Source organism: Caretta caretta, chromosome 4, assembly GCF_965140235.1.
Source record: "Caretta caretta isolate rCarCar2 chromosome 4, rCarCar1.hap1, whole genome shotgun sequence".
Classification (NCBI taxonomy): Eukaryota; Metazoa; Chordata; order Testudines; family Cheloniidae; genus Caretta; species Caretta caretta.
Window position 1 is genome coordinate 85393276 of NC_134209.1, and position 19584 is coordinate 85412859.

Consider the following 19584-nt stretch of genomic DNA (forward strand, 5'->3'; position numbering starts at 1 on the left):
GCGGCTGCCCCTCTCATACCACCCTCGTTACAGCCTTGGTGGAGGAGTTCTGTTCCTTGCAGCAGTTATACACATGCAAAAAGATGACTTCCAGTTTGTGGAAATCAAGAAGAAAATCCCTTTCCATGACTCCTTCCTTTCTCCTTACCTTTATGGGGGAGCGGTTCTCCCTTCCGTCATGGGGCAGATGCAGTCTTTCAGTGAGTCTTGTCTGTCCTTCCTCCACAACATACATGCAGGAGTCATCTTGGGGAATGTTCTGCTTACCCTACCCAATGGCAGCACTGTTCTGGAGGGTGAGTAGACAGTCCTTTCACAGCAAGGCAAACTTTTTATAGTACGCTAATTACTGCTGTGCATTTCAATTTCACCTCCGAGCCTTCAAATTTTCATTATGCACAAGGTAGCTGGGAAGCCCAAGATCAGGCGAGATTTGGGGATCATCGAGGAATAATATGGTCTCTGGGGAAGTAACAGCATAAAGACTGGGAGTGGATGTGTCATTACACAAAGTAAAACTATTTCCCCCATGTTTATTTCCCCCTCCCCATCCCCGTTCCTCACACGTTCTTGTCAACTGTTGGAAATGGCCCACCTTGATTATCACTACAAAAGGTTTCCCTTCATCCTCCCCTCCCCATCCCTCCGCTCTCCTGCTGGTAATAGCTCACCTTACCTGATCACTCTTGTTACAGTGTGTATGGTAACACCCATTGTTTCATGTTCTCTGTGTATATAAATCTCCCCACTGTATTTTCCATTGCATGCATCCGATGAAGTGAGCTGTAGCTCACAAAAGCTTATGCTCTAATAAATTTGTTAGTGTCTAAGGTGCCATAAGTACTCCTTTTCTTTTTGCGGATACAGACTAACATGGCTGCTACTCTGAAACCTAGCATAAAGAAGAGTTCCTGCTAATAAAAGGTGAAGGTTGAGAGGTTACAGATTGCCTTAGACATGTGGTACCTCAGAAAGCGTTTGGTTTGAAGAATGGGTGACTGTTAAAGAGGTTTATTTAACCAACCCAGTTATCCTGTAGCTTATTGGAAGGAAATAAAAATATCCCAGGTCAGAATGAACTGTTATGAAAATCACCACTTTCACAGTGTTTTCTAAGTAGCAGAAAACAAATTAAGAAGAAATCAGTTCAGTGCAGCTACTGGACCCTTTTGCTCTTTTGGTCTGTCTTGTTGGAGGGAAACAAACAAAATAAAGCCCCTGACATTGCCATGATATTTTGAACCTTTGGGGCTCAGAAATGCAGGATTTGGCCCTTTGTGGTGATTTTTTGTTTTTAAAGTAGTTAAAACCATAGGAAAATGAGTTTAGCAGCTGTCAAAATTAGTACAACCCTGGAGAGTAATAAAAAAATAAAATAAAGTGGAAGTTGACACTTCAAAATAACATCCTTGGGATATGTGACAACACCCAATGTGTGTGTTTCCTGATGCACCAGGTACGTGTGGTAGCACTTGAGTATGGTAATCAAGTTAAAGAGAGACAAGCTGTGTAAGCTCCAAAACCATACAATCTTGAAAGAAGAGTAAATCTGTGTGGTATGGCGGGAGGTGGGAGAGAGGAGTGAGTGTGGTTCTGTCTGCCTGTCTGTCTGTCATTATTTAGAAAAATGTGTATTTCAGTTTGGACATATAAAAGGCACCTTTCACAGGTTGTATGCACTTTGACTATATTTATAGCTACTATGTAAGTGTGTGTATTCGGTTGTAGCCCTCCTGGTCCCAGGATATTAGAGAGACAAAGTGCATGAGGTAATATCTTTAATTGGAAGATTGAATAATGAAAAAAGAATGAAGTATTCTTCTCTCATTTACTTATACTGATGTACCTCCACTCACTTCATTGAAGTTACCCCTCATTTACACTGATATATTATTTGAGAGGAGAACAGGGTTCAGAGGGCAAGACTCTCTAGTACAAACTAGCCACATTATGCTGCAGAGGGCTGGAAAATGTCTAGATCTGACAGGCTGAGAGAACTCCAGTGTGATGGAACTCTGTTAGGTATGTTGGCTCTGCGCCGACATTTGCATGATCTCAACCTTGCTCCAATCAAAGGGTACGGTGGAGGTAGAGGTAGAGGGCATGTAGCTGGTATTCCCTAAAATATTTTTACCTATGCTAGAGCAAGAGCCAACACACAGCACAAATCTACTGTGGGAATGAGGGAGCCATAACAATCTCCCTGTCAGGGAGCTGTCCCAAGTGGCATTCTGCTGCGCCAAGTAGAAACTCTGCATAGTAGAGAATCTGGGCCAGAGTGTCTAGGTACTTCAGGGAATCAAACGAGAATAACAGATCTCTGTTGATTTTGTATCTATTCATTAATGAAATGATGAAAACAATCATATGAATTTATAATAGCTGCTTGCAGAATTATCAGTTTTTCTCTGTTTCTCTAAACTAAACTAAAATCCAGGAAATAATAATTTCTTTTTTAAAATAATTTGTTCCAAAGAAGCAGTCTTTGAGATCCAAGTCTCTTTCATCCCAGAGTGTCTCTGCAGACATGGGGTACAGTACATGCAGTACAGTATCACCATTCATTCCTGTCCATTGTTTGTTCTTTCTTTAAACCCTGCCTGGTTATATTCCCAGGTATGATGTCCTGCCATCAAGCCGATGATCAGCCTTTAGGTCAGACTGACTTTGGTTGTGTTTGCATTATTTTATTTAGCATTCTATCATCGGCTTATCTTCTGTAGTGTCTCCACCGTCCTAATCTTGTTGATTAAAGCTAATCCCATACTCTGACTTCACATCCTATTCTCATTCTAATTTTTTCATTTGTCATTAAATCATTCCACTTTAAACCTGCCATCTTTTGAAGAACTCTCATCTCTGCTGTCTACAGCCTTCTGATGTTTGTTTAATTTAAGGCCTCTGCTTCCAGACCACAGACTGATACTGGTTTGAAAAATTTTAACTTTGGTACCAAATGTAATGTTCTTATCAGTCTATAATATTAGTCAATTTCTGTAAAGCACTCATAGCACATCTTTTAACCTCACTGTTGATGAAACTATCGGCATTGGTCAAGTTTACTACATATACATAAGATTCAATTTTTCAATGACTTTACTGATGCTATATTTCAATACTTTATCTATTGTCCCTTTTCCAAGATGCAACCACTTGGCATTTATTGTAAGTCCAAGTCAACTACACCAGTTTCCCAAGGTGGCAAGGAGTATCATCACTGATTCAAACATGTCTGACAGTTGTACAATGTCATCCGAAGAAGTGAAAGAGCTTAACTCTAGATCATCGAATATCCCTCCAATTTATCTAACATTCTAAATGTCCAGTTTAAGAACATGGTCTTAAGCCAGACTTTGACTTTAAACAGTTAATTAATTTTCCACCAATTTTTACAGCACTGCAGCAGTCTTCCTGCATAGCTTTTATAATTACAATTCTCTTATTTGGAACTGCATATGATTTTGCAACTTTGCATGTTTCCTACCAAACTGAATCCAAATGCTTTTGTGAAGTCAGTGAAATCCGTGAATATCTTTAATCCCCATTCTTGCTTTTTCGCATGAATATTTGGTCAATATATCTTTAGCCTGGTGTGAAGCCATACCGTTTCTCACCTACAACTTCCTCTAAAACCGGCCTTAATTTGTAGACAACTACTTTCATCATTATTTTCCCCAGTTCTGACAAATGTATAAGTCTAATTATTTGTTTGGATCAGCAGGATCTCCTTTCTTCAAGACTGGTGCAACTATTGCCTTTAGCCAATCATCTGGTACCTCTTCTTGCATATTTTTTTCTAATATTTCCATAACACTTGTCCCGCCAGCTTTTAGCATCTCAATGCTTATATTGTCTATCCCTGCAGCTTTCCCACTTTTTAAGTGCTTCAGTGCAGTTTCTATTTCTTCTTCTGATGGTGGGTCAGTGCTGATATCCATTCAGCCTTGCAAGCTGCCCTGTCCATCTAGCATGTCTAAAACACTTGCATCTGGATGAACTGCAGGGTTCAGCATTTTGTCAAAAGACTCCTTTCATATTTCCAATACTTATTTTATATTTGTTGGTTCACCAGTAGCCTTTTTTACCACTTGCATTGTTGGCTTGATTGTGTTTCCGTATGACTTACTTTCTTGATGCCTCCTCTAGTTGTTAAACCTCTTCTTTCCACATCTTTTGTTTGTCCAATCTTTATGATTTTCAGTGCTTTGCATAATGTTTTTACTTCTTCAGCTTCTCCAACTGTTTTGGCTTGTTTATGCTTCTGCTGGAATGTTCTTTGGCCAGATTTTCCTTGTTTGCTTATGTCTTCCAGTAATTTTCTTCACTCTACGTTGTGTCAGTTCCTTGAATATTTCCCATCCAGTCTGTAGTGAGATTTCTTCATCATCATAAATTGGTTGGAGAATATTTCAGGCCATCCTCACCTTGCATGCCTTCCTCAAAGAACTGTCCTTATCAAGTTCAAATTTGGCTCCAGTTGCATTCATCTTTTTCTTGGACTTTAATAATAATCTTTCCAATTAGTAGTTCATGATTACTGCCACATTCAGCACTTCTATAAACTCAAACATCTAACAGTGACAGTCCAGCATTTTACTGATGATGATATGGTTAGTCTGATTTTTTTTGTTTGACCATGTGGTGAGTTCCCTGTAATCTTGTGCATGTCTTTGTGAGGAAACCAAGTACCCCCAATAATCAGTTGTGAATCTCAGAGAAAGCTCTTTACCATCCGTACCGCATTATCATTTGGCATTCTGATGCTGTGTAGTCCAACATCTATTCATTTGCTGACCATGTTTGTTACCAACCCTTGCATTCATATCATGATCAGGAATCTTGTCTACAATGCTATCCAGCTGTGGATAAAAGCCATCCTAATCTTCCTTTTCTGCTGCGTTCTCTTCTATGCACCTCTTGATACATCACAGGAGATGACAATTATGCATAGTTTATTGTAGGCAGTAGTAAACCTTGCTATGTCAATCTGTTCAGAAACTGGTTTCCAGCTGTTTGTTGAAGTAACATTTTATCTTGGTCACTGCTACAGCAGCCTCAGTTCTATGCTTTGTTTGCCCACTTGAATGTCTGGAGTAGAGGAAAGTGTAATTTCAAACTGTCAACTCTCCTGTACCCAGCCAATGTGACTCCTGTGTGGCAGCAATAGAAAGTTGTAACTGCCTTACTCCTTCTTATGAGCTCAGTCTGTCCTGGAGCAAATAGAATTCTAACATTCCAGTTCACAATATGTGTAGCTGTTATCCAAAATCTATGACCACTGCCATTTGTTATGCCTGGGTCAAAATCCATATAAATCAATTTAGCTTACTGTATTGTTTGTATAACAAGTGAGTTTTGGATGAGACCCAAGTACGAGTCTTGAAATGTGGATATATATTCAAGGCTTTAATACTTTGTTTTCTAACTGATTCTTCCAGAAACTTCAAAATAGATCTAGTGCATGGAATTGATACTCTGTAAGGAAAAGTACATCTCATACTCTATAAGGAAGGCCTAAACAGGATGATAGTAAGGGCCCCTTTGGTTATTTTCACTCTTTGGGGCTGGAGATTTAAAATGATATTTGCCTTGGGTTTTCAGGTTGTCCTCTGGTTTATAGTTGGTTCTGTCACTGCCTCGCTTTCCTCATTGGTACTGAATATTTAACTTGAAATCCTCTAATTAAATATTGCACAATTAGTCCAAAGGCTTGTTTTTATGAAATATCTGTGTTTGTAAGACTAAACTGTGCTTTACTGTACAGAAGTATCTGAAATTTGCAGCAGCATCACAAATAAAATATTTTATCTTTTGATTGTATCCCTCTCCCTCACCCTTTTGTCTTCTAATTTGTAAGTTATTTGGGGTAGAGGACATATCTTCTGTATGTTTCTGTAAGACCTTGTACAGTGGGGCCCTGATCTGATAGGAGTCTCTTGGTGTGTGTCTCTTGGTGTGTGTGTGTGTGTGTGTGTGTGCGGTGTGCATATGCACCGGTGTGAACTTAGTCATGTAACACATTTCAGTGTCTCAGTTTCATCATCTGTGAATAAAAAACACCACCTACCTCATCAGGAAGTTGTGAAGCTTAATTCATGCTAATGAAACACTGTCAAGTATTATGGATGGAAGGCATTGCAATTATATATATATGATATATATATACACATTTAAAAAAAAAAGCATTTCAGAATGCTCTTTGGGTTTTCCAGAAACTACAGTAAGTGTTCCAAATAGGAAATGCACCCAATTCTTTGTGGGCTTTTCTGTTCAATTTTCTTTAATGTAAAGTACTGAGGGAGGTTCTACTTAATCTTATTTCCCGACCCCCACTTCACCACCTTATTTCAGACTCCATCCTGACCAAAACTCTGTCCAGAATCACCAGGATGACCTGATTCTGAGAGCTACATTAGGGTTTCAACAACATAGCTTTTTAGTTCCTGCAGGTCCTGTTCTTTAATTGATTTGTTTACTTTTCTGCTGATGTAATGAGAATGTTAGAAGACTTCAGCTTCATATTTAATTGCAAATATTATGGGGCCACAGCAGTCAGCTAGGGAAATCTTGTAAATGGGCTCATTTGCCAGTGTGCATTTCTTGTGTACAACACACCACAGCTCTGGCTATTTCTTTTAAATTGTTTGTTTTTAGCATCACAGTTTAGGAGTAGGCAGCCCTGCAGAACTAACCAGAGGAAGGATGGTCCTTTGGTAACTGTGGACTGGGACTGAAGAGAGGTTTTCAGTGCCTACTACATGCTTTGTGACCTTGCGCAAGTCACTTTGTGCCTCACACTAGTGAGGAGTTACAATGACAAGAAGTTACCTTGAAGTCAACAATTCTGAAGTGGGAAAGAATTATTATTTACATTTTACAGATGGGGCCTGAGATACAGAGAGACTGAAGGCTACACTTTGATCCCCTTACTCACACTGGTCAGTGCGTGCTTGCATGAGTTGTCACACTAAATTCAAAATGCTTGCCGTCAACAATAGTACTCCTCTATAGCCCAGGAAGCTCTGAGAGAAATTCTTCCTTTCTGAGGCACAATGCCTCTGGATTCTCCAGGGGACACAGGCCTATGCCTACAAGCCACAATTGTGTGTCAATATTTATTTTTCAAAAGTAACCAAGCACAAGTAACATTCAATATAGTCTTCACTCCCCTGGAATGCTACCTACTGTAGAATTAATTTATTAAGAGACGAGAGAGACTACAGCAGACTGCCACCTTGAGAAATGTCAGATAATTGCTTCCAAACTGTTTGACTAATTAACTTAGAAGCCTATAGGCTTCTCCCACAACATTGCTCTCACTTGCTTCTCCCACAGCATTCCTCTCACTGTCAAAACAGGGAAAAACCCAGTATCTTCACTGGTTTCTGATTTTCTTTCTTTTTTTAAAGTTGAGGCAATTGGCATTGTAAATATTTTGAAAATGACACTCTCTCTGAGAAGATCTCTTTCAGCGTATGCAAGTAGATCCAGTTATGTCAATTTGTAACAAAGCCATCCATTTTCTCCCCATAAATGCTTACAATAACAGATCAGCATATTCAATTAATCTTGTTAAAATTAGCTCATAGCCAGTTATGAAAATCTGTTTGTTGCAGCATCGATCAGCTATAAAATTATTTATTGTATGGTAAGAAATTTTTAAAGGGTGAGAGATGGAGTTTCGCAGGTGACCAGAGCACATATCTCTGTAATTGCTGAGTTGTTTACAACATATGCTATTTTTTTAAAAATAAGCACATTAAGTATTGATGAAAGAAGCCAGGTAGAAAGCCTACTAGGTAGAACATAGGCAGTGTGGTTGCTTCACTGCATTTAAGTGCCTCAACCCTGATGTGCATTAGCAATATCTACCGTAATTTAGTCTCTGTCACCATTCATCCCTAAGCCTCTGTTGAGACTTCCAGTTGTTATGCCAATTGTGCTGATGGGTTTTGTCAGGCAGACAACAATCCGAAAGGAACTGAACTATTATTGCCAACTAATTTCACATAGGCCACTGCCCAACCATGGGATGCTGACTTTTAGTCAATACACACATGGGTCTAATTCAAACCTGTTCCATATCTAATCACCCTTAAGAATTAAATCCTCCATAAATGCAGAATTTTCGCTGTGTTGAATAGCTAAAGAAAGAGCCAACTAAGTAAGTGTGTGTGTGAGAGAGAGAGAGGAAGAAGGAAAAAAAAAAAGAACCTCCTCCTTCCTAGTACTCAGGAGAGGGGAGAAGAAAAAAACCAAGATTTCCCCCACCAGCTTGGAGTAGAGAGAGTAAACAGCATCTCGAACAATGTGTGTGGAAATTTCACTCTCTCAAAAGTAAATGGTAGGTGGGGAAACCAGACAGGTCGGGGGCTGGGGGACGCAGGAGAGAGAGTGCAGCCCCCACAGTCAGGAGAAGGGAGAATATTTACATCTCCAGGAGATTGAAGACAATTCCATCATAGCTTATTCTGGAAGAAAGGTGTGTGACTTGATGTAAGTTGCATCGTTTGTATGGAGTGTCAAAGAGGTGATCCTAGTTCAGTCTTCATCTGAATAAAAGGTAATCCGTAATCCAATAAGGTTATTGGAATATGAACTGCTCAGTCTGTCCCATGATATTGAGGGAACAGATATCGTCAATGAGTTTAAGGGAAGGATGATGTATATAAAGACAGCTTTGGTTGTCAGAACATGGTGTGCCTATAGGAACCTTTTTTTCTCTAGCCACATGTTTATTACTTTTTTTCTGTCAGAGGTGTTATGGAATATGTCTTGATAATTTGCTTTCTCCCCATTGTTTTGCTCAAGTTAAGTGCTACATCAAATTGGGAAAGAGGCGAGTAGAAAAACACTAGCAAAGTTTATTATAATCTTGGTGCAGTTTTAAACTGTATCATCATGACTTCTCTGAGCAACAGACTTTATTATTGTGTATGTCAGGCTAGCCAGGGTTTGTCTCTGAGATGTACTTTTGATTGGTTTAAATATGATCCTGTTATGTACTGTTTAACTGGGATACCAGGTGTCTGCTATAGGGTTGGGAAATAGACAATGGATTCTTTTTAAACATTATTTTAGCTAATATTTTATTTTGCACATGTGTCTAAATTTGGAGACAGCTGTGCTGAGGACAGAGCTGCTGAGAATGACGCTGACATCCTAGTTGGTTAAATCAAGGTTCTGATAGTTCAAGCTTCTCAGCTAACCTCAACTGCTGTGGTGGTACACAGGCAACAAGGCAGTCACTCGGGGACCCAAACCGTGTAGGACGTTATAGCACATCAACATCTTTTCATTCTACCCAGAAACAAACAGGAAGTTGCTGCAATTGTTGGAGAAAAAGTAATGTGGTCCCTGTGGTCAATATCCTTTTGATTCCTTGACTCAGAAGGATTAAGAAAATCTATCAACCTAAGAATTGGGTGAAACTGCTTTGGTTGCATTAGTTCATGTTCTTGTCCCACTAATGGACAAAACTGAAAGGGTGAAATCCTGGCTCCATTGAAATCAATGGTAATTTCAACTGACTTCAATAGAACCATGATTTCACGCTAAGTGTTTGTCTGTCTTCTGAGTGTTTGAGATTTGTTCTTAATACCTTAGACTGTAAGATTTTGTTGACTGACTTTCAGCCTCTGACAAAGTTGTGTGGAGTTACTCATGAGTGGCTCTGTTCTCATTTTCTTGTTAAAAGCCAAAGGATAGTTGTAAACAATTTTCAGAGTAGCAGCTGTGTTAGTCTGTATCCGTAAAAAGAAAAGGAGTACTTGTGGCACCTTAGAGACTAACAAATTTATTAGCGCATAAGCTTTCGTGATCTACAGCTCACTTCATCGGACGCATACAGTGGAAAATATAGTGGGGAAATTTTATATACACAGAGAACATGAAACAATGGGTGTTACCATACAGACTGTAACAAGAATGATCAGGAAAGGTGAGCTATTACCAGCAGCTATTACCCGCTTTCCTGCTGGTAATAGCTCACCTTTCCTGATCACTCTTGTTACAGTCTGCATGGTAACATCCATTGTTTCATGTTCTCTGTGTATATAAAATCTCCCCACTATATGGGGAGATAAAATATATATAAAGTATATAAAATCTCTTTTCCACTGTATGCGTCCGATGAAGTGAGCTGTAGCTCACGAAAGCTTATGCGCTAATAAATTTGTTAGTCTCTAAGGTGCCACAAGTACTCCTTTTTTTTGTAAACAATTGTTTTTGCGTTATAAAGGTTCTTTCCTGCAAGATCACAGGATCTATATTGTTTCCTCTCTTGTTCAACCTGATACTTCTGAGACGTTTGGGAGGAGACCTGGACTATAATGATTTCACAGTATGCCAGTAACTCCCAGTGTGCACTCTATCATGTCTGACCCAGCTGGAGCAGAATTGTCCATTGTCCTGGACATGTGGAAGAAAGACAAGTGATGTGGTTTAATTAGGGCACAACTTCATTAACAAACTCTCCTGGGAACTACCCAGGAATGACTCATTCAGTGGAGGTCATGATTCCTTCCTTAATCATTTCTCTTCAATGAAGGGCTGCCATCAGACCACCACACCCTCCACAACTGGTCCCACCGTTACTTGGTTCCACTGCCTTCCCCTCATATAAGGGTTAAGGGGCTAAGGAAAGCGCATTGATTCTTCATTGTACCAGACATTTGGAACCCCAAACCCATTCCCCAGTGTCTCTAGGGGATGGATGCCTTCTCCAAAATCCACTTCCAACTCCAGTTTATCAGGGAACTAACCCCCCCATGGAATGAATATCTGAACACCTGCCACCAGGAGGGACCAGCAATTAACTTGGCTGCCTTTCCCCATCTCTAGATAGGTTCGTAGATAGTTATCCATTCCCTCCTTAACACTGGCCAAAAATATGTATATGCTCCCCAGGTGAAGAAGTGATGAAGAATAATTCAGCTACCCAGTTCAATATTTTTGGTGGGTAAGTATTGATCCTCCCTATTCCAGATAATTCACATATCTTTTGGCCTTGTAGCTCACCACCATACCTGTGGCTACAAACTTTGATACATCCCTGGGAAAAGATCCTGGACCTGCCCTATATATCTGTGCCCTGGCTGTCAAAGATTGTAAGAGGGCAGCTTGTCCTAGAGCATGCCCCTTTTATCATGCCAACTCAGATTTGCCTAGCCACCAAGACCCACTTTGACCCTCCCAATATCACTAGCTGCCCAGAGATGCAAACATCACTTCTCATGACTCATTCCCTCTCTTCCCCTAACACACCCCTCCTTGTCTATTTTTCAAAACAACTTGGGCTTAGATGAGAGCTAGCTGGCTGCAACTTCATCCAGACAAAACAGAGTTGGAATGGGGGATACAGCTGGAGGAGTTGTTGAGACATATGTTGGCACACCTCACTGAGGGATGGTAACCACCATTTGTAAAACAGATGCACAGCTTTGTAGTGTTGTCAAATCCCAGGCTGCCTGTGGATACGGGCAGCAGTTGTCATGAGGATGTCTTTTTCCAGTTGCATTTGGTGAGAAGAGGGCGATCTTTTCCCTCTGAAGTGGACCTTGCCACAATTATCTCTGCCTTTGTCACTTCAAGATTAGATAGCCCTACATACGACTGCAGTTTGTGACCATTGAGAAGTTGAAGCTAATGCAGAATGCTGCAGCATGTGTATTAAGTTAGGTACTAAGTTGGGAGCATGATAAACCTTAATCTTCAATTGTCCACAAAAATAACCCACCAAAGAGCAATAAACAAAACAGTCAATAGTGCAGCACCTAACCACCCTATACATTGAGCCAATGTCAATGGCTGTTTATGTACGTTCTATATGTAGCAGAGTTTTTAACAGTGAGGGTACTTAACCACTGAGACAACTTATCTAGGGATGCGGTGGATTCTTCATGAGTAGAATTCTTCAGATCAGAACTGAATGTCTTTTAGAAAGAAATGTTATAGTTATAGAAGTTATGGGGTTGATAAAGAAATTACTGGGTGAGATATTTTTGACCTGTGTTATGCAAGAGATCAGATTGGATGATCATAGTGGTTCCTTCTGACTTTGGAAGTCTGTGAATTAGATTCTTTTGTTATTGTTTGTTTGCAAATGACAATGGCTTTAAACAGTTTTGGTTTTATCAAAATTTTAGTTTAACTTTTTAAAATTTTTTTTGTTTGAGTGACCATCCCAAAATAGCAGAAGTTTTGAATTGCATCGGGTATTCTTATTCCAATCTGTATTCCACCACAAAGGAAAAGTTATATAAAGCCCCATAAAATAAAGTGATAAAGCATCGAGTAATGATTGTTTTGTGGAACATTTTTAAAAAAATTATACTGCTTTCAAGGCTGAGGAAATGAAATTTCATTCATGTCTACCATATTGTATGCACATCCCATACAGTTCAAAGTCTTGTTTTAACACTTTAACACTTCAACACTGGGAATCGGGATTTCCCGACACAATGTGGTCACGAAAAATGAATTAGCACTGACGCAGAGCTCCTGACCTCCGTGGCGCCAAGGGGCTACATTTAGCCAATTTCCTGCAAGGAGCTAGGTCAAGGAAAGTTTCTCATTGATGCCTAATTTAATTTATATTACCACATTGCTTTTTTCCCTTTTACTTTATGGGAGTGACTTAAAAAAATACTTTTAACACTTACTTGAATATCGTTCGCTGGCCTAAAGTGAGATTAATTCCATTGCCTTTGTGCGTGCCCTGTTTGCCTGTAAAGTCAGACGTTTTGTTATTTCAGCAGCCTTCAAACATGTAATAAATAAATTTTCCACTGGGTTGGCACTTCCTCTTTACTTCCTGATGCAGGGGTTGATTGTTCTTTGCAACTCTCTCGGGATTTTATGAGCTTTCTCAGAATGACTGAATTGACCACAGATTCAACCAACGTACTTTTTAGACTATGTTCACACAGAAAACCCAATTGAGGCAATTTATAGAACAATAGTAACTGCTGCATATTGTCTGAGATCAAATGGATTCTCGGGTATAACAGGCAATGCAAATAATGATGGAATGTACTTTAAATGTTGTTGGGAATGGGATCTTAGAATCAGTTGCAGAAAGAGCCACCTATGTCAAAAGTTATATGAGAACATGCATAAAATAAGAACTTCTACCATATTTTAATTCTGTGATTAATTTTTTAATATGGTCACACAAGGAAGACATGCATATCACTGGCAATTTGAAAGAATAGCACACGCTCTGAAGACTTCACTAAGTCAGGAATATGCTACTATACACTGATCCTAACTTGTATCAGGATAGAAATACATATTAGTCATAATATAAACTAACAAAATAGTGTAACTGAATAGCTAAATAAAGAAAAATGCAATGCTAAGGATGCACAGTTAAAGCACAAAGTAAAGAAATGCAAAAGTTTATTCGGTCACATTGCACATCTTACAGCTTATGCTGTATGCTAAAATTACTAAATATTTTTCATTAAACAAAAAAGTAGAATAAAAATAGCTCCTACAGCCGATGCAGTGGAGTTCACATTGCTTATCTGAGATATCTTCCTCCAACTCAGCCCTCCCTCACAGGGTATATCTATGTTGCAGTCTGGGTGTATGATTGCAGCATATGCAGGCGTACCTCAGCTAGCCTAGCTTCAACAGTAGGGAAGCAGGGGTTTCATCATGGGCTCTACAAGCCCCCCCAGAACCCTGGGTACTTTGGTGGCTAGTCCACACTGAAGTCCAGGCTGCCATGGCTTCACTTCTAGTGGTGTACACACTAGCTAGATTAAAGCTAGCTCAGGAATGCCAACACATCCTACAGTTGCCATGTAGACATACCCTCAACAACTTGCTTCTTCAGCACCTCTTCTCTGCCCTAGCAGTTTTTCTCTAGCCCAGCACATGGATGGACTTCTGGAGCTTCAAATTCAGGATGTGATGTTCATCTGGCTCTATGAGGGCACTGGCCCATACCAAAGTCAGTTGCAGGATCAGGGCCTCAGTTTGTTTTATTATCAAAGCTTGTAAGCTTCTTGAACAAAGATCGGCACATTTCACTAGCTGAACATTCATGTTTATATCCACAAGAGATAGTTTGAGGAAAATCTCTATTGACAACAGTCTGTATGGAGTTTAATGACTATGTTTTACGTTTTAAAATCAAATCCAGTGTGTCTTCAAACCAAGTAGAGGCCCTCAGCACTGGTTATGTCTGTGCCAATTTCAGAGTCTGATTTCAGCCCTGTTTTACATAAGCCCAACTCAAAATAGTGTGATTAAATTTTTTTTTAACCCCGGGAAAAGTCATTTGTCCAGAATAGCGTGTAAAGGACCTGGACTCATCCTTTCAACCAACCAAACATGGAAAAATTCAGAACAATATTTTAAGTTAGGAGGGGATGAAAACCAACTTATAATGGAAACTGGTTTGCAACCTTAGCTAGAGTGGTCACTATTCTAATCACAACATAACTTTGTTTACACAGTCATACATACCATTGAATACTAAACAAGCTGCCAAAATAAATGGAGCACAATATTATTTATCCAAGGATGAATTCCCTAAAATTAACATTAACTTCCACTCTTGACCCTATGTTAGCTTGTGAACAAGATACCAAGATCCAATCCCAAATTGGAGTTGCTGTGTGACACTGTTAGGCTGCATTTAATGACTACTAATATGCCAGGAGTCCTTCCTCCCTTCACCTGTGGAGTTCTCCAAATTAGGTTATAATGATCACTGCTGTTTTAAATGTCTATGAACTTTTCCAAGCAAATTTTATTTCATATGTACCATATGATAATTAAGGATGAGTTAAAGTCAAATTCAGACCTTTTAAGTCAGCTATAAGTGCATGCAATGATAGTGAAGTCAGTCAAATTACAATGGTCTGAAAAGAGAATCAATCTGAATCTTCTCACCTCCTTTTTACATTACCTGAACCAAATTTTAAATACTTCAAGAAGTTTGAGTGACAACCCCACCATCCCAGACTCCCTCCTTAATTTCTGTCACAGGGAACAAAGTTAATGAGGGAAGCTCACAACCTTCCAGTAAGTGTTTACTGGTACTTGGATATTGTTTGAGACCAGCACCTTGTGCAGCTTTTCCGTAAGAAACGCTCTGGGTTTTTTGTCTTGCGGTCAGTAAAATGAGTTCAAGTAAGGCCCAGCAGAGAGAGGCTACTGCCTTTACTGGGCCCCACTGTGACTGAAGTAAGAATACAAGAGAGAAAGTTGCACAATCACCTGGCTGCGAAGACAGCCTGCTTCCAGGAATGGTGGGGAGAATTAAGATGTTAACTGGCCTCTTGCCAGAGAAAAGCTGCACTTACAGTATCTCAGTCCTTATTTCCATATGCTCCCTTTAAGTGTGGAGAAAGGGCCTGCCACCACAGATCTTTAAAGGTTAAAAATGCCCTAGGAAGGGTTAGTTTTGAAGGGGGGAAAAATAGGGGCCTATGGGCAAGGAGCAGTCACCTATTTGATCTTTGGGGTGGTAATTGGTCCCTGTGTCTGCTTAAAGCTGAAATTTTGTTTCTCAGATGTGGTGTTTCCACATCAATTAAAAAAGAAAAGTACATAAATCCACAGACAGTTCTCCACACCTGGAGAGAGAAAGAAGAAAAAATTAAGTGTGATAGATGCTAGTCTGTAACTTAATGCACTGCTGAAAGGTGCTCAGACCCTGTGCTGATGGGCAGCAGAACAGAATGAGTAACCTGTGTGGCTTCTGAGCTCAACAGGTTACACAGAGCTTCTGCATGCTCTGCAGCCACTGAATCTGGATCTTTGTTTTGGAGACTCTCTCCAGTGCGGTCACCCTTTTGGTTCTGCTGAATTGACTAGTTCAGACAGCACTTGCTGTCAATGGCCATCAAATATAAGTATCTTAGAATTTAAAAAAAAGCTCATTATCACCCTGTTCCTAACTAGAAACTGTGCAATAGTAATGCCGTGACAGTGTTTAGCTTTGGGTACATAACGTCTTGTAAAATAAATCGCAAAAACCCCAGAATGAAATTTATAGCTGCCTAAAGCCAACACAATTATAAGACATGCCAGAAAATTGTCTTGGTTAAGATGAAGAACCCTGGGGGGAAATGGCATGCTAACTGCTTAGTGTAATGGATTTTACAACCATATGAAGTGCTGAAAGCATCACATAAAATGCATATGCTATTAAACTCTTGACCATACTTGTCTTTTGATAGGAAGACAAAAATATTCTTCCAAAAATTGTAATTCTCCTACATTTCTGGTGTTTTTATCTGCACATGCATTCCTTTTTGAAGCAGCCTACTACCTAAGGAAGTCCTATCAAATCAAAATGTACCTAAGGTTCCATCTTACACAATTTGTCACTGGATGAAAAACCTTTGCCAAAACTTGGCAAACTCAGGTGCCCAAAATTATGTATCCATAATTAGGTGCTTAACGGTAAACATGGATTTATGTGCTTAACTTGAGACTCCCAATTTCAAACTGTTGGCTCTTATGGGGGTATTTTGACTTGGAAAGGAGGGAAGACATTACTGGGATTATATAAACAGTTTTCTGACCTAAGGTCTGAATGAAATATTCTATTAAAAAAACCAGAATCTTTACAAGTGTTCGAATTATAACATAAATCATACATTTAAAAGTGAGTATGTTGCTCATTAGGATCTTCTAGGCAAAATCTTGATCCCATTGCAGTCAGTGGGAAGTCTGCCACTGACTTAAATGGACCGTGATCTGTCTGTTAGTGTCTCAGGCAATTGGCTAAAATCTACAGCTACTTCTGAAATCCATAGGTTTTTTTTTTTGAATGTCTGAAACATTCTCCTTTCACAGATAGAGAGGACTTGATTCTTTGCTCCCAGTCTGACTCCTTTCCACTGTGGTATCAGTGGAAGAGGTCAGAAAGCAACCGTAACTCAAGCATTTTGGGGACTCTCCTGGAATGGGGCCAAATCTCCACCATTCCCTTGGGGCTCCTCCCTTGCATAGGATCGTGTTTCCAATTGCAGGGGGCATGGTGTGTCTTCTGCTCTAGTGAATGGTCCCTGAAGGATCATGTACTGCCATCATACATTGGAGTAGCCCAGTTTCTAACTGGGATCTAGGGATTACAAAGGTGGTGTAAAGCCATTGCTGTCCTTAACTACTTGGGACCTATGCCAAGATAGGTTGACTGGACTTGAAAACCTGACACTTAAAAATCAAATAAATATGAAAATCAGGTGTGTTTTATAGTAAAATTAAGAGCTAAGCAATCATGTTACTTTTATACTGCTCTGTCACTGCCACTGATACTCAATCATGATGGAAACTACCTGCTCCTTAGGAACAGTGGACCCTGGGGATATTTTGGTTCATTGGCCTGATAGATTTCAGCCCTTTGCTTACTGGTCACTGGAACTAAACTAGATTCTCAATACACAGTGCCTCCACTTAATGTCCAGGGGAATATATTAATATACATTAATTTCCCTACAATCTCTAGGGCATTAGGAATTAAAAGCAATCCAGGAGAAACCAGTTCTAAAAAGGAGTGAACAGTTCAGCTGAGGAAAGGACAAGGTTTAATTAAAGAAGTGGAAAAGATATGACTTGAAGGAAAAGAAAGAGGCAGGAGAATCAAGGGGAAAAGATGAATGACCAATTAAACGCACAACAATAATCAGACTCTCCCTCGAATAAAAATATCCCAATAACTAAATGTAATCAAAATGCCACATAGAATAAGAAGGCATGTGGGTGCAACCCCACCATTTATTTTCAGCTCTTGGTTGGTCAGTGGCACACAGATGGTCCATAGGAACACTGTTTTTTTGCTGGAGCCCTATAGGAGTGGCTGAACATATTTTTTTTACAGTAAAATGATCATAAGAACAAGGCAGTCTTGTTGCCAGTGTGCAATGTGGTGCCACATGTCCCTTCAGTTCTGAGTGAGCCTTCAGCTGGCAGAGGGCCCTCACGGATCAGGACTTTATTCACCCTCAAGCCATTTCCTAATTAAGTGAAGTAACTGCAGTTCTCACTGTTAAGGCAGACCTTTCATTTTGTGAAGCAGGTCCCCAAATCCTTCCAGAGCACTGAAAACATAAGAAGTGAGGATGGCAGACTGTTCTGTCCATCTCGCTATAAACTCTGGGGGCTCCTTTTCTCCCTGTTAGGTCCAGCTTGTGATTGGTGATTGCTTGGATGGGTCACTGGCTTCCTCTCCGAATCCCATCCTATCTGCTTTAAGGACCGGTCGCTGAGGGGGTTCTGGTCAGCCAGGACCCTTTGGCTGAAAGGCAAAATGGAATTCTCTCCCCTATGCAGCAGAGAACAACTGAGACGCTGTATCTCTTTATGCTGCTGGAAGCCAATCCTCTAACACTAAATAAACCACTCAAAGGGTAAATATCAGGGGTTTTTTTTTATGATATCCATTATCTACATTAACGAGCACATCAGTTACTACAAATGACTCACGGAATAAGTATGTGCTAAATAAAGAGAAACTATAGTTGTAAAACTTTTCATTCTGTACTCAAGCCTGGCGCATACTCTTAGGGTGAACCCAAGAAATAGAATGCTCCATGCAGCTCATAAATAGTGGCAGACATCCCACGTTTACCTATTTTTTTTTTAATACCGGATGAAAAAACGCTTGTACTTAACTTTGACACTCTAGCTTTGCAGGTGAAATGTGACTCAGGTGGATACAGCTCCATTTCCTTTTACATTGATGATCTGAAAGACAAGAAAGGAAGCTAAAGCAATTGAGGATAGGGAAAAGCACTGAAAATATGTACAAACATGAAAGTAAGGTCTGAACCTGCTTAAGCTTACTTCATGCTTTGTTTCTTTAATCAGTAAATATGTCAAATCCAGTCCCATAGAAAAGAAATCTAAATTCTTTTATGGCCCCAACATTAATTCCACAAAAAGAGCAAATACTTTTCTAGGACATAAGGAAGACTTTATATTAAAATCTTACTGACTTAGTTCCAAGAATCTTTGGGTTTCATTTTACAGTTATAAATGAAATAAACCAGCTTTACCTTTCCAGATTTCTGAATTGTAGCGATAGTTGAAATAATGTCAAGTGTTAATTCTTTGATACTCTGCCCTTTTGGGCAGGAATACATTAGGAATGCAACTTTAGGTCTAAAGCCTGTAAAGTCTTCTCCACATGGTTAACTTTAAGCATGTGAATAGTCCATTGATACAATGCTACCAGCTACATGCTTAAAATTTAAGCATATGTGTAAGTCTTTACAGGATCATGAACTTAATTACCATCTATCAGTGTACAAGGGAACTATTTTATTGCAACAGAAATTGATAAGGCAGATCAATTTTTAAAGTAAAGTCTCTTCAGTGACAAGACCATCATCTGGTTTCCCTCAAACCTCTGTCTGCAACTGTCTTTTTCCCCCTCACGTCAGGAACTGTCTATGAAGTTTGTGAATTATTTCGGACACTCTGTAGTAGAACAGCAAAGATGAATAAATTAGGAAATATCTTATGAATCGATCTTCTGGATGTCTAATTTAGGGTTCCTACTCATTTTGACCTCCTTTAACAAATCAGAAGTCCTTGTCTGTGGCTACTTGGCACGTA

The 19584-nt window shown here is 39.6% G+C and overlaps 2 long non-coding RNA genes across 2 annotated transcripts in view; one reads left to right on the top strand and one right to left on the bottom strand.

Annotated features, from left to right (window-relative positions):
- Positions 1 to 19584, bottom strand: part of LOC125635743 (uncharacterized) — a 107313-nt gene that overhangs the window by 82953 nt on the left and 4776 nt on the right. Inside the window, exon 2 of the long non-coding RNA XR_007356359.2 lies at positions 12663 to 18711. This is a non-coding gene — a long non-coding RNA (uncharacterized LOC125635743). The remainder of the gene's footprint in view (positions 1 to 12662; positions 18712 to 19584) is intronic.
- Positions 1 to 19584, top strand: part of LOC142071913 (uncharacterized) — a 248828-nt gene that overhangs the window by 77699 nt on the left and 151545 nt on the right. The window lies entirely within an intron of this gene.